Below are 16,154 nucleotides of genomic sequence, written 5' to 3' on the forward strand. Positions count from 1 at the left end.
CCCATGATCAGCCAGGCATAGGGACTAGCTCCTCACATTCCCTCCACTGGCGGATCAGATAACATTTGACTTGATCTTTACATCCTGCTTTCCTTACATCTTTCTAATATATCCTCAAGTCAAGAGGCTTTAAAATGTTTGATATGCAGCATTAAGATGGGAATAAGCAAAGTGAGGGTTGTAAAACTGTCCTGCGCTATCAAGAGTCTAATAAAGCTATCTTTGCTCATGCAAAGCATCACATTACACCTGCTGTCATCCCATCACTGCCCTCCATACAAGGCGACATGAATTATTCAGCGATCCCCGCTTTGTCAACTACTACACCTCCGATTGAGCAGAATACATTCTCAGCCTGCCTCTACCATTCATAAAATGACAAGAGCCCTCGAAAGAAAGCATTCTTCCAAAGCCTAAGTGGAGATTTTCAGGCAAAACGATCCCACTAGGTAAGAAAAGCAAAGAAAAAGAAAAACTACAGACAGTCCTGAGAGCACATGCTTCCTCCTTATCTCCAGTTTCTCCATCAACTGTCTCCACTCTCCAGCTTTTACAGCTCTAAAGACAGACACACACAACGGCATGAGAAAGTAAAAGCCGGCAAATAAAGTCGTATATATTAGCAGGCTTGGATGCTTACCTTTGTTAGCGGCGTGTGTGTGTGTTTGGAGGTTAGATGGTGTTATGAGCTGCTCAGCCCAGCAGGCAGCCTCTCCTCTCCGTCTCACTCCCACTGTGAGCCGGAGTAGACTGAGTGCGAGCGCGTATGTGTGTGTGAGTGCGAGCCCTCTCACTGGCTATTGTTAGAGGGAAAGGAGCCAAACTGAGCATGCTCCAGCTAAACGTGAACAGCCCTTGCGGTCGGCATGGTGACTGGGAAGCGCCTATCATGGTCAAGTTGTGAGGTCCCCTTTCCAGCACACGAGGAGAGGAGTTCAGGCAGGTGCTGCTGCTGCTGCTCTGTCGCACTTTCACACCTCAGTCATCCCTCATTTTTTTTTTCTCTTTTCTTTACTCTTCTCAGTCAGAATGAAGTGACAGCTGCTCCGTCGGCTGATGACCTGGATCGCACAGTGTCCTGGATAAATATAATCCACGGCGGAACTCATTCACAGCACAACACAATGATTTTTCACCCAGTGAAATGTCAGAAAAGAAGCACTGAGCTGACCTTCCACGTGTCACAGGCCTCATAAATACTCCAAGAATGTCTCAGCAAAACTTTCACGGTCACCTTTCTAACACCAAAGCATGAGCAAAACCTTTCACACGTCATCAAATGTTTTTAGATAGTATACATTTGCAAAATATTGTAAATCGTTTGACTAATCTGGAAAGATTGTCTTCCAATAATAGTGAGAACTAATACTAAAAGCTTGTGGGAGAATCAGTTTGTTATGTTATCAACACAACCTTTCCTAGGATTGTTTGCTTCACTTAAACACAAAAAAACAGAATATATTGAAAGATAATTTTATTTTCAACATCTCCTAAGAGTAAAACAACAGTCCTATATCAAATATGGCAGCCATAGCTCATCTTCGTTGTAAAGTTGATGAGTGAATCCTCAGTCCATATGTCCAGATTCAAGAACATTTTATTGCCCCACTAATCTGATGCTCATTGGGAGTCCCTTTGAAACGTTTACATTAATTGAATGCAATAAAATGTTGTACAAAGAATTGCAGCAGCATAAAAACAGTAAGTAGAACAACAAAAAAAGCAAAACTTTAAAAAAAAAAATTCAGAAATTTGATATGTTGAGCAAGAATCTCATAGGATTGAGATGACTTCCACTACCACAGTGAGACAGAAAAGTTGTCTGCCGCAAAATATGCAGTCAAAATACAAAATCGCTCATCAACACAGTTGTCACCTATAGCGTCGGCTTTCAGAGTCTCAAAGTTATATTAGCGAACAGGGCAGTTTGACCTGGATCAGCATGTGATCAGATGCAAGACAATGACTTCAGAGAAAATACACATTACCAAATCTTATTTTGACTTGACAACATGCAGACGTTGGTAGAAGTGCATAAATGGGTCAGCAAACCATCTGTGCAGATTCTTAGTTGTTCAGTGTTTCTTTACCACTCACTGCCTCTGTTCCTTTGTCTGTTAGCAAAATATCTCATGAACCACTGAGCGGATTTTAATAAAACTCACATAAAGTACCCACTGGATGTATATGTAGAACTGACTAACCTTTGGAATTATCCCTATTCAAGAAGGCTGCCACAGGTAAATGAATTATAATCCAGTCATTTTCACAGATACAGAGCTAAAATTTGGTGTGGTAGTACCTGAGAGTTATTCACAACACATACTTTGAGCAATAACAGATCATGCAACATCACTGTTTAAATCTTTGGCATGAAAAGCGGAAGGTGATATACATTCCTTAAAAAAAATCTAAATAAAAAATACTACGTTTTAATTGATCAACTGTTACCAAACCTTGTGTTTTTTTGTTGCTTTAGTTCTAAGAAAACTTCCAGCTGTAGACTCATATGAGGAACGGAGAGAGAGAGAGAGAGAGAGAAATAACAACAACCTTCCTATAAGTGTTTTGTATCAGATGGAGCATTCACCAGTCCTGAGCACCAACTGTCATTATTCACAATCCATTAACCACATCGCGCAATTTGTCGCAGCTTTAAGAGACACTGACAAATGGATCCTTAATGTTTACAAAGACATCAGGAAACACTGATCTGTGTCGTCCCAGAGAGCTTCAGCTCATCAATGTAGTTTGTTGTTCAAATCAGAGGGCATATAAACTGAAAGCATTTATCATGTTTTCCAACACAGAGACAATTCTTTAACCCAGGCTGCTATGTTTTTGTTCGCTGTATGTCGCATGTCTGTCTTTGCATTATTGTTGTAAACGGTTTTTATTGTGGAAAAAAAAGCATTGTATTATTTATGGGAAGACGTAAAAAGACAATAGTGGTTCATTTTTACTGGACACCACTGGTCTTCACAAAAATTCAGGATGGGCTTAATATCGAGGCAGCATCTCAATAAAATACTGCTTTTCTCATTAATATGCAAACTCGTTTCCACAGTTGGATGCTCAGGATCTAATGAAACCTTCTGCTTTGTTGGAGGAAAAATGTGTTGCAGGAAGGAACAATTTACAGACAGTGATTTAAACATGCAAAAATATTGTGTTGGCATACCAAAAAAAGAGAGAGGGGAGGCTGTGATGCAATGGCACAACATTTTCTTTTTGTTGCAGGACAGTTAAAATGATGCAAGCATACATGCATATGGTTTTTGCAGGGCATGTGGTGGCATACTTGAAGGGACCACCACAGCCCTGACTTTAAGCAATGAAAGGCTCCGCTCGGGCGTCAACCAGATGAGAACTGTGTTTGCGAGTGTATAAATTTATAAATGACTCTCAAACAGAAACAAAGCAATCAATTGATGCACACGTTAGTGCAAAATTACATCAAAACCTTTTGCTTCTAACTCATTTCCTCCATTCAACCATGTGAAAACCTAAGAAGACCAAGCATCTTTCTTTGGTTATTATACTCCGATTGCTCCATTACACACAAAAGCGAGATAAGAGAGATTTTCAGCCTTCGATGCAGCCTTCTCACCGTAGGGGGTGTGTTTCCTTTAAGCACCCGCTGTTCTGCTTTTCAAGGCTGCTTACCCCTCAACAGAAACACAGCAACGACTGTTAAAATGTTCCTCCGATATTTAGCAGCTCCAACACCCATCAAACAATCAATAAGCCGACTGCGGAGAGGATTAGCCACAGCATGGATGTAGTTCAGTGGATTTATGGGGAAGCATAAGGAAATAAACAGCATGTAAGTACAGCCACACTGATCATGCTGAAATCCAGGTTTTCATTAATGAAGCAGTAATGACTCAGCGTGGTCTGCAAATGTGCTATAAGGGGTTCAGAAGTGCAGGCAATGCCTCAACAATATGACAGCAATCGAAGCTTTGGTTTTATTGTAAAGTTTGAATTTGTTGAAATCAAAAAAGGAAAATTCAGAAATAGGTAAAAAAAAAACTTGCACGCCTCTGTGTGTCTTCTACTTCTCTTGGTTCTAAATTTCATGCAATCACATCAAACCTGACAGCAATGACCAGAGAAAATACAGTGTCAACGCTCAGTCCTTTAAGGTTGTACGTCACTGGGCTGTGACCTTTGGGAACTAGTTAGAAAGACAAAACTGTCACTTGGAATCACAATGAAATAGACATTTGCACCAACAAAATTCACCAATAAATAAATAACAGCGTTAACTCTCTAATATTGCGAAAACTAAATTGGGACGGGTTCGAGATTGGTTTCAGACACCTGCCACAACTACACGACTATTTTGTGCTCTTATTTTAGACATGTTTAAAATTCTTGCAGCAGCTCGCGCATGGAAATTGAGAATCCTCGCAAACGTTTGGAAACATTTTGGAAACCCCCTTGCGAATGACGTTCGCAATTTGTTGCCAACAGTCACAGAGATACTAGCTTTAGATGAGCAGTCCTTGTATTTTAGCAATAGTTGCTTTGCACCAGGCTTTCATAATTGAGGACTGAAATGAACTTAAGAACCTTTCGGTAATTTGTAGCGGAGCCACCCTTCAGGATTAGTAAATTCTCAACCAGCGGGAATCCCCAAATTAAAATGATTTCCACCACATGAGATAAAGCCTGTTTACATTTCATCTTCCGTGTGTTATTAGTAGCCACCTGGTGTTAGTTGATGCCTAATCTGAGGCAGTCATGCGAGTAAAATCACGTCACATGTTTATTTCCCGAACCGGAGCTGTTCAGAGTAAAACTGGTGGCAGTTTACCATCTTTCTGAAAGGCACCGGACTACTAAAGAAAGTACTAGATGAATAAAAAAAACAATAAAATATAACTTTTTTAAAACGTTTATATTGTTTCTTAGAACAAAATCATTTTTCAAAGCTTTGTTTTGGTCCCATGAACTTCATACGATTTTAATGTCGCACTTTTTTTTTTACCTGCAAATCTGTTTCTTTGCCAGATTATGAGCAGAATGTGAGTGCTGGATTTATTTGAGCTACTTTACAAACAAAATGGGTCAGGGAGTATTCAGTCCAAATCTGTTCAAGTGTGTTTGATCAGGGACAATGCATAAAGTACATATGAAATAATGTAACTTTGTGCGTAGGACTTTTAGAAATGGATAATTTGCAACTTTTGAAGACTTTATAAACTGAACAAGTAATTTCTGTAAAAACAAGTGAGAGGAAGGTTGTCCTGCTGAGTCTAGAAGATTGAGTGGGCCTTTTTGTATGTGTGTATGTGGAAAAGACCTGGTCGGTCTTTTCTCGTTATCGAAGCCAGGTCCGGGTGGCACCAACACCAAGGGTCAGGATTAGACGTACACCCTGGTCTGCCCTGTTCAGTCGGAGACGCACAGTTAGATAATTCATGAGGGCTTCACCGTTGGTTCAATAATTCAGCAGGCACTTCTGTGCTGTGGGTGAGTCACGGACAAACCCTTTCACAGAGAAAATAAGCGAGAGGGACGTTTGCGGGCTGAAAACTCAATAAGAACTTGCCACATCGTTACTTTTTAGAGGTCTCCTAAATTTAGCTCTGCTTTCATGACTCAGGGAAAGAGCCATACGGGGAGTTGAAGTTTGGTGAGGCAGCTTTTTGTGTTGACCATAAAGCCCCGAAGGCTTGAAAATGTTTAGCATCCTACTGAAAATGTGGATTTGCCTGCCAGCCATTTGTCCATACCATTACACATACACACTTCCACTAAATTAAAAATACGCATGGTGTTCACCTAATGCAGGTCTGTTTGCTTCACAATGGTTGCTACTGTTAGCTTTGCTAGAAGGAAATAAAGAATCATTGTTGGTCTACTTGGCTGGATGGAAATGTTTACATTTCAGGGGGGAGGAGAGCATTAATACAGGATGTCGTAAAAACGTTCTCCGCCAGTTTATCTGCAGTTTGATTGCTTGGCAACTAAAATGGCATTGTGGGTCACAGTGTGTTCTTTTGATGCCTGACAGAGGAATGGGTGACTGGGTTGATGCTGAGCAAGGTCACAATGCACAATAGAACACAGTGACACACTTACACAGGCTCGACCCATTGAACTATATTCTCCCCATTAACTGGGTCTTTGTTCATCAATGTTAAGTTTACATGCTCCATCACGATACGTTGGATGCTAAATATGGTTATTTTCCATACATCACTTGCAATGGAGACATCTAAAGTGGATTATTTTTGAAACTATTACTTATTATGGAAAGCACTGAATTATTTGCACCAGAAATAAAAGCTATTCTGAAACAAAATTAGCCCCCCTTCACACTGACTAATAACCATGGCGCAACATAACACATCAACCAGAATGTAAATGTTTTTTTTGCAGGGTCTTGGTGAGGTCTTCAGGTGTGTAATAGTCACACAATGTGCTTCTCATTACGCATGATAGAGTGATAAGTCGTGGATTGTTTTGAGCATGCGCAAAACTTGCATAGTGAGGTCATAGTGGTTTATCATCATGGTGGCAGTGTATTATTACAACGATGGCGGAGTATTCATGACTTGGGGGTCTGCATGCACCAGCGTAGACTGGTCATTAGGAATTTGAAGCAGGACCAGCCACATTGGCCTCATATCTAGGGTGAGACCATGATCATGACAAGGTCGTGGAAACAATCTAGTTTGAGAGTGGAAGTTCATTGTTCTAAAGTGGTGTGAGGTTCTAGCGCCTAGCTGCTTCCTGACAGTGTATAAAGCGTGGCGAGGGTGCAGGAGACAGCAAATAGGAGAGAAAAAAACTATTTAGTGTGTACTAAAAGCATAGCAGAGTCATGATTGCCTTCACACTAAAGAAGATTTTCCAAATTTGCCGTAATCCATCCACGTCCTAATAGTTTGAGTAGGTTGTGGAGAGCTTTGTGAGGTTGCCATCCAGTGTGAAACTTGGGACATTTTTACTGAAAAAAGTTGAAATAATGAAGGATTTATATATGATTTCATTTATAATTCATTCCAATCATCACTTCATTTGGTTTGTCTTGCCAGTTACTTGTCTGGTGGCTGTTTAAACCCTGACAAACATAAATATTAAGTCACCTGTTATGTATCATCTGATATGTGACAGGTGACTTTTAATATACTGTCAGGTTTGTAGTGTTGATGCAACCCTGATATCAGGCTGACTTGAGGACCAAACCTAAAAAAAGACTTTTATTAAAGAAAAGGCTGACGTGGCAGCAAACAATAGAAAATTACAAAATAGCAGGTCACGGGGAACACGGGGAGGGAACAAACCAAACTTGCAGCATGAAGCTGATAATGCTCAACTGAAGAACAGAAAATAAAGGGACAACTAATGAACTAGGAAGACTTTCACCTGGTGGGAGAACAACTAGGGGCAGGTGAAAATGGGCGGGTCAGAAGAGAACTGAAACACTCAAACACAAAGAAGTACATGAACATGAGGACCTAGAAACAAAACCAAACAGGGAACACCGTGTAAAGGTCAAAGAATGTAAACATAAGTACACATCCCGACATTTATAATGTAGCAAATTTGTGGCGTTGACAGTCTAAGTCAACTGATTCAAAACCTACTCCATGTAAGTCAAATACCGATTGGCTAAAAGTTACAAGACCCAGAAAGCGGCAGCAATAACAAATTCGATCATCACAAATGTCATTTCACAAATTTGCTGACGGGACTTTTGCCTTTTCCAAAGCAGAACAAAGCTACACGACCAACAACAGCGTCAACAAATCCAAGAGCAGTTCACACCCGGATGCAAATTTTGGTGACGCACATTTTTACATTAAAGTTTGTTTTTGTTTTCTTTTTAAATAGGAAGCTCAGTTCAGTGTCAGCCCCTGACTTTCTTGTTTTTGGTAGATTACACTTTTTCAGGTCATTTAAGCAACTTTTTATTGTATGAAGGCCTTCAACAAAGACATATCAACTAAATGCAGAAAAAGGAAGTAAAGAGTTTTGCAGGATTCAATGATGCATTTACAAGTGCTGTACAATTTTACCAAGGAAACGTTCTAGCAGAACTGACTGCAGTCTCTTCAAGCAGTACAAAACAGTGCTTATAAACATTTAGTTACCACAGTGGTGTGTGTGTTTATTGACTGGACCTGGCAGTGTACTAAAACAGGTGACTAACTGGACAAATGAGACATAAATAGAAAGCATGCAATCATGATGACCTATTAACCTATTTCATTATTAGGTTCTCTAATGGCTCTTTGTGGGTCTGATATAAAAGTGAGGTCACTAAAGGACTCCATTAAACTGGCACTTACGTTTCAGATGTTACGTAAAGGAGACTGTGACCCAAATCTTCAGATGTGTCACTCTTCAGTCCTTATTGGCAGATTCAAAGCCCTATGACCAAAGCAGAGCCTTCTATCATAATCAGCATGCCTGCAGCCCCACAGTACACTGAATGAACACGGCCCTTTTGATGGGAGGCCATGAAATTCTATTTTCCTGTCAGTCTTTTTTTTTTTTTACTGAGCCACACTCAATGCTGGACGATTTGTGCACCAAATACAGTCCTGATGGCAAATTCAGCTTCCCTTCCAGATGAGGCTAAAGAACAAAAAGCCCACCAAAGAGCATTGATTTCCTTTTGTTCTGATAATAGGTTCATTTAGCAGAATCACAAAGCAGAACCAAGCATGTTTCTGAATAAATATTAGCCAATCAGATTCCTTCATTTGGAAAAAAAAACATCTCTTAACACTCAGCCTAAATTAATCAGCTCAGCAGATACAGATACAGTAATCAGGCTGCTGTTGACACATTGTGCAGTGGGCTGAACCTATTCCACAGAATGAAAAGGAAATCAGCTGCTACAGTTTGCTGGCTTGCTCACCCTCAGTCATGATGGGATTAACCTATAAAACACAGAGATCAATGTTATTCCACTATTCCCAAGACACAATGGCTCATAAAGCCTGTGCTGCGTGGGAGGTTGGAGAAAAAAAAAAAAAGAGCATTAGCCATCATATTTCAAGCATCACAATCTTTGTAGCAAATGGTTTGGAAGCCTGGGCGTACTTCAGAAACATCAGCATTTGCACATCAATAGGAGGGGGCTGGCTGAGACGTAATGTGATGCAGAATATTCAGACGGTGGGCCCTGGCTTTTTGAATCTCAATAGCTTTGTACTCCAACCCAATGAAAACAACAAGTGATGCATGTAAACTGATAGATGCAATTGTTAGGATGAGGTCTGCATCAAACATGATTGTGTTCTTAACTATGACATCAATCAGCGAGAGTGACATAACCAAGAACTAATGAGTTAGCAAAAAAACAGCTAGAATTTAAAACATTGCGCCCCCAAAAAAAGCCACTAAAAGGAGTTTCTGGGCTTTAGCTAGCTCATGTTACAGCTTATAATGTAGAAAAAGACAACTGTTGGAGTAAACACTGTGACACATAAAAATGGACATTGTGTTTTATAAAAATGAGCAGGCTGCACAAATCGCCCCATCCCTATTCTATTATAAAGCTGGGTTAATCATTCTTCACATTAAATGACGACCCTTTCATGAAAAATCAGCCAAAACATGGATTATCTTTGTATCTTTGCAAGGTGTTCAGGTTTGTATTAGGAAAAATGGGGAGTCCCATTTATAGACAGTGATAGGTTGTGGAGAGTTTTGAGCATGCACAAACAAGGTCGTAATGGTTTATCATCATGGTGCCAAGGTATCACGGTCCTGGGTGAAGCTTCGAGGAGCGTAGAGGAGCATGAAGGCAGTGTTTCCAACAGCATGATTTGGCCGGTGAGAACTTGAAGCAAGGCTGGCCATGTTGGCCTCATGCCCAGGCTACAACCGCCACTGTGATAAGGTCATAAAAAACAACCTAGCTAAAACGTGATACTTGACAACAGTAGTGTTGTGATATGGCATGATCTTCTAGCCTGTAGCTACATCTAAACAAGGTCAGGGAGCCATGCCAGGACAGGCATATGGTGTGATGAGGGCACAGGAGAGCATCTTGAGGATGAGGAAAACAGCCATGAAACATATGACTGTATTTATAGTTAGCAGTTCAGAAGTCCATTTTCATTTAAGGAAACAAAAGGGCCATATGAATCTAACCATGAGCACAATATGGTATCCTCATCTGTCTAACACAAAATAATTTCACCTTTTAAAAATATACAGCCACAGATAAGCATCCTCTGACAGCAACTATTGCTGCTGACCTTTTGATATTTGACTGCTTTGTAAATAAAATCTGAAACATGGATCTCAAGTCATTGCTGGATATAAATCAAGGCAGAATAGAATTTGTTTCTATTTGCCTCAAAACAAATGAATAAAAAGTTGCTTTTCACTGATTATTTTTGAGGCGCTTTGTTTTCATATACTTTTGTTTTTATGACACTCGGGCTGTTCTTTTACTCATGTGTGAGTCATAGTTAGAAAGACGATGCTTGAAACAGTGATGACTGAAATCAAAACGAAGCATTACACGAAGGGGCAGAAGGTGTAAACGAGTTTTCTTTCATAACTGCTTGTACAATTACAGTGAATTAAACCACTTCTAGCAATGAACAATAACAGCAAATGAAGCCGTGCTTAACAATAATTGTTGTGCTGTAGGCTACAAGACAATGCTGACTGTTAATTGTATGCTGACTTTTGGCAGCAGATGATAAGGTTTTTGCCTTTTCTCTGTGTGCATGTGTGTTAATCTGTCATGTCAGCAAAATATTTTATGAACCACCAGATAGAGTTTAATGAAACACTCAGTAAGTAATCATTGGACGTACATCTACAACTGATTAACTTTTTAAATCAACACAGTTCAAATGGCTGCTACAGTTAAATGACCTAAGAAAACACAAAAAAAAGGCTATAACTCTGTGAATTTTGCAGATATTGAGCCAAAATTTGTTGTGGCAGTAGCTGAGAGTCATTCACAACTCATACTCTTAGCAGATTGCGTAAGATTTTATGATACCCCAGAGTCAGTGCAGGGTCTCCAGCCTCTTGAACCAGACAGTTTCCTGCGGGACGCTGCTGATCAAGTAGCCAACCTCTCTGCTGAACACAGGCATGTCGATTCAACTGCTTTCAGGATAATCCTACTGGGGAAAATATTATCCGACTTGAATTTTAATAGTCCAGTGGTGGGTAAATAGATGAGGTATAAAAAAAAAAACCCAACAAATAAAAAACAGAAAATGTGTCAAGCTGACAGGTAGTACAGAACCAGCAGAGGTGCTCAGTCTTATTAGCATTCTGTATCTGACTCCAAGTCATTCACACACACGGGAACGCTCGTACACACAAAGCGCGATTCCCTCTGAGAGAAATTTATGTTGCCTGTAAGATGCCGCTGCCTTCACTGCGTGTACGGAACGTCTCAGAAAAACAATGTTTCGAGAAGAAAGAAAAAAATGGCTGTAAGGCAAAGAAATTCTCTTAAGATGCTATTTTTATCTTTTTATTTTGTCAAACAGACTGTTATGGTTAATTACTTCAGCGCTTCCCAGCAGGAGAGATCTGGTGAGACATCCCTACTGTTGCAATAATAAAGTTAAAGTTAAATAAATTCAGGAGCCTGAATGTGCTGTGGTTTTAAAGCCGAGGTCAAAGTTGGTGATATACAGAATTGTAATAGAAAACTAAACTTAAAGAACCTAAATTCTGTTAATCGATTCCAATATAATCAGTATTTTCTAGATGCCTTTTGCAGTTTATTATACATTTTTAAAACACATACTGAGATCAGACAGATTGAACAATAAACCTGAAATGACGGCTGGATCTTAGGAATCAGATGAACTCTTCAGATTCAGATCCCACATCCGCGCTTATGGATCCAAATCTGATGATGAATCTCCAGTGGTATTTTATGGACGGTTCAAACAATAAATTTGAACAAATTGAACTATATTGTACTGGTGTTCATCCACTCACTGATGAATGGCTGAATGCTGTGAACCTCAGCAGCTCTTTGGATGTCATAGATCGGGGGGTCACGGAAAAAGCCGAAAACACCCGAGTGTTACAATAGGCATTTTTTTATGAGTTTCCTTCAACTGATGTTGGCTTCAAAACACTTATCGGTTCAGCTTTAAGAGTGCTGCAGCTGACAATGTTGGCTGTAGCACAACACCTCGCCCCCCCCCTTTTGCATGGTCAACAAGAAAGAAACAAATAATTCTCTGAAAGTAATTGACAGCTTGGAACGTTGCTAAACGAAGTAAACAGAAAGAAATGGGGAAATGTAAAGACCATAAAATATTTAACTTAAAATATAGCTATTAGTGTTGGAATCGAAAAAAAAAAAGGTTGGGCAGAGTGTGAGCACAGCTGGAGTCCTCTCTGCAGCCTTCCCCGTGGTTCCACCGAGAGAGCTCACACTGAGGGAGCTTTTATTCTGCTGCAGGATGTCAGGAGGGTTATGCTTTAAAAAAAAAAGAAATGACAGCACTGACAGGGCGCTGCAGCTGCTGTTTGCTGAGGCAACGATCTTCAGCTTTTGTCTGAGCTACAAGGAAACCTGCCTTACAGGCAGTCCCTCAACAAGCAGAGCTGGGAAAGGCAGGCTTGAAGTACCGGGAACGTCCGACCAAATTAGAAACACCTGAGTCACCTTTGCTTTGTGCTGACATAAAGATAATTAATGGCACACTAAAAATGAAACATTTTTACTGTCCTGCTTTGCTAATACAATTTAACCCTGGACAAAACGTTAAACCATTCTTTTTATGCACCACTTTGTCAATGGTTATTAACCACAACTGCACGTTTAAATCTGCTGTACATTAATGCTACAAGAGATAACACACCTGAATGGATTATGTAGGCTAATCCACATAATATTATTATGGTTTAAGACCCCTTTACAGAACATTACACCACTCAGAAAGCACAGAAGAGTGAGAAGTCACGCCAGGAGGCAAGTAAAATAATGAAAAGCCCATTTAAACTATTAAAAATATATTAATTCATGAACAAAAATTTGCATCTTACAAATGCCAGAAAGGTCAGTGTGGAATTTAAATGCTTTTAACAGGTTTCTCAGTATATTTATGGGTACTCTCATGAATATCCATTCTTATTTTTGTTTGTTTCGCTTAAAAAAAAAAACATTAAAAAGGTTGTTTCATTTGAGATATTTTTACGTGAGTTGAACAAAAACAAAGCATGCTTGTTTATGAGATCCTTTGAGGTACGATGCTGTTTCTTAGGAGATAATGTCACATCAGTTACTTGTGAAAACAAATTCCACTTTTTGTGAGACTTATTGCAATTTTACGAATGCAATGCAGATTAAGAAATAATTTATGCCATTTCAAATATTACACAATTACATGCATTACAACCTCATGCATTATTTATATACATTGTAGTAGGGGACAATGATTGCAAAGCAAAGAGGTAAACCTCTGGATTTAACTCAGCAAAAGAGGCACAGGCCTCCTGTTGGAAAAGCACTGCAGTGATTATTATGTTACAGCCAAATTTGTTAAATCCTAACTGATGCAGTGACCAGCTTCTTGCTCCCTGAACAACCATGACAGATGGCCTTTTTGTGCACCACCTCACACGGGATGACAATGCCAGGATTCATCTGGCTCAACTTCGAAAAAAGAGTGGCTCAGGAAGCATGACACATCATTTTCACACATGGATTAGACACAACAGAGTCCAGGACTGAACCACGCTGAAGGAAATGTTGCACAGCACTACGGCTTTAAGGTAATTACAAGAGCTTAAAAAAAAACATAAATACATTAAAATACACAATGAATGTATGCCATAATCAAGCATGAATGTGATCCAACACAACATTAGAATTTGTGACTTTTTGCTTTTTTTTGCCGGGGAATATACTGATGGACGATACAACAATTTAGTGATCAAAAATGTAAGCTTAACCAGTAAATGGCTGATTTGGCATTAAAAAAAGCTAATGGTTCATTGGTTTTTGATCTGTGAACATGTCTACTTTGTTCATAAAAGGTTAAAAAACAAAAACAACTGGACTTCTATTCTGTAGTTGAAGACGTCTCGCTTCTCATCCGAGGAGCTTTCTCAATTCAGAAATAGAGAGTGTGGAGTTGAGCTTTTAAAGCTGAGATGTGATGTAAGCTGGATTGCTTGCAAATTGTTCTCACTCTCCTAACAATAGAGGCTCGTTAGGGTTCTTGTTTGTCTGACTCACTGATGGGCCGCTCTGGTCACATGAGTGCAGGTGTTGCTTGGAGTGAAATTGATTGGGTATCAGGCCTAAAGCTCTATTATATTATATGATTGACCAGAAATATTTTATAAACGTTTGCCTAGAAGAGTTCCTGTGTTCTCCCTGATCTGCATAATGATGCAAAATGTATGGTGATTTTCTTCCTTCCAAAGTTTTTGATCATTTTTGTAGATCCAAGGGCACAGCCTTCTTCGAGCAAGCAACAAGTGCTGTTATTGTAACACCACCACTGATAAGGCAAGAGTTGTCATGTATCTGTCTGAGCCAAGGCTTCTGATTGGTCGATGTTGGGGGCTAGATAGTGCATTGTTTTCCAGGCAGTGGGTGGCAGAATAATGTCTGAGAAAAAAATGAACCATCTGCACCTGTCCCCAGTTTGTAATCAGCCACCTGTGTCCATTCACCAATCACCCTCTGCTTTTTAAACCTGTTCATCTTCTTCACTACTCACTGGTTCATTGTTACTAACATGAACCATAAACTTCCTCGTGCAGCCTGCTGTCTGTAATTTTTTTTTATATTTAGTTTTTGTTGCCACAACAGCTTTTTGTTTTTGCTATTTTAAATAAATCAGTTTTTCATTTGAGCTCCCTGAGTTGATCTGCATTTGGGTCTGAATCCATCCATCCTCAGACTCTGACACGTACTAAAAGAGGAAAGCTGCCCCCTTTAGTTTTGTTGCATTGTGTGTTAAATAAAAGGTCCATTTTCTTAATGTTTTATTTTGTGGTTAATTAAGTAGTTTGCACATCCTGCATACCTCTCCTCTTAGTGGAGTGGATTCTACCAACCACGAAAAATGCCAGGACAATCTATTTCAAATCTCCATTCGAAATTTTTTTATTCAAATCTATTCTACAAGATTACTTACCAGTATTTCAGGTTTACTGGATTGGGAGATAGTTCTTTGTCTTGACTAAATGAATTCTACATATGATTTTTTTGAAAACTCTCCAAATCCTTCCAAAACAATAAAAATTCTCACAAAAACTCAAAAACTGCTGATGTTGGACTCTTCAAACACCCTCCCAGCCTTGTTCCAAATGCCAGGAAAATGCATTTCTGATGTTCTAAATTTTATTTATTTATTGGAATGGCCAATAGACAGTCAGCCCCTTATCTTTTCCTAATGGCCTTTAGACTTTTGAACCCCCCTGCAAGTATCACAAATTTAACTTTAAATGCCTTACTTGAAGCGTAGTGGTTAGAGCTGTCGCCTTTGGCCTTTCTTGGTGGAGTTTACATGTTCTCCCTGTGCTCACGTGGGTTTACTCCGGGTACTCCGGTTTCCTCCCACAGACCAAAAACATCCATCTTAGGTTAAATGGTAACTCTAAAACTGTCCCTAGGTGTGAGTGAGAGTGTGAATGGTTGTTTGTCTCTATGTGTCCCTGTGATGGACTTGCAACCTGTCCGGGATGTCCCCCGCCTCTCACACAGTGACTGCTGGAGATAGGCACCAGTTCTCCGTGACCCAGAATGGAGAAGCGTGTAAGGAAAATGGATAGATGCCTTACTTGATTCAGTCCTAACAATTCGAAGGCTGAGAAAAGCATGGAAAGGTTCAGTATTTATAGAGAATTATAAAAATGTGTCCTTTCTAAAAATTCTTTTCATTCCCACACTTGGGACACAATAAACTATCTGCATCGCTAACCCTGCAGTAATACGCTGTATTATTTGGAGAGTGTATGCGTACATCAAGTGCAATAGGGCATAATTAAATGCTTTAAAGCCAGCAGCGGCAGCACTGCTCAACAATCCCCCACATGCAGCTCACTGCTGCCACAGCTGCCTGATTCTTAATTACTCTACTGTTAATTAGTAGTTGTCTATAATCTGGATAGAGAGTCATGAGCCCACAATGTTGTGTGTTGGTTCGCTGGTGGTGCTGGTGGTGGTGGTG

At 39.8% G+C, this 16,154-nt stretch overlaps 1 protein-coding gene across 2 annotated transcripts in view; it reads right to left on the bottom strand.

The window, feature by feature from the left end:
• Nucleotides 1-16,154, bottom strand: part of si:dkey-91i10.2 (uncharacterized protein LOC555224 homolog) — a 69,728-nt gene that overhangs the window by 43,405 nt on the left and 10,169 nt on the right. Inside the window, exon 1 of one of the 2 annotated variants that reach the window (XM_025006990.2) lies at nucleotides 641-752. The exons of the other annotated variant lie outside the window; for it this stretch is intronic. The gene's annotated coding sequence lies outside the window, so the exon portion shown is untranslated. Of the gene's footprint in view, nucleotides 1-640; nucleotides 753-16,154 lie in introns of those variants that run through there. 2 annotated transcript variants of the gene reach the window in all.

Source organism: Kryptolebias marmoratus, linkage group LG6 (assembly GCF_001649575.2).
Source record: "Kryptolebias marmoratus isolate JLee-2015 linkage group LG6, ASM164957v2, whole genome shotgun sequence".
Lineage (NCBI taxonomy): Eukaryota > Metazoa > Chordata > Actinopteri > Cyprinodontiformes > Rivulidae > Kryptolebias > Kryptolebias marmoratus.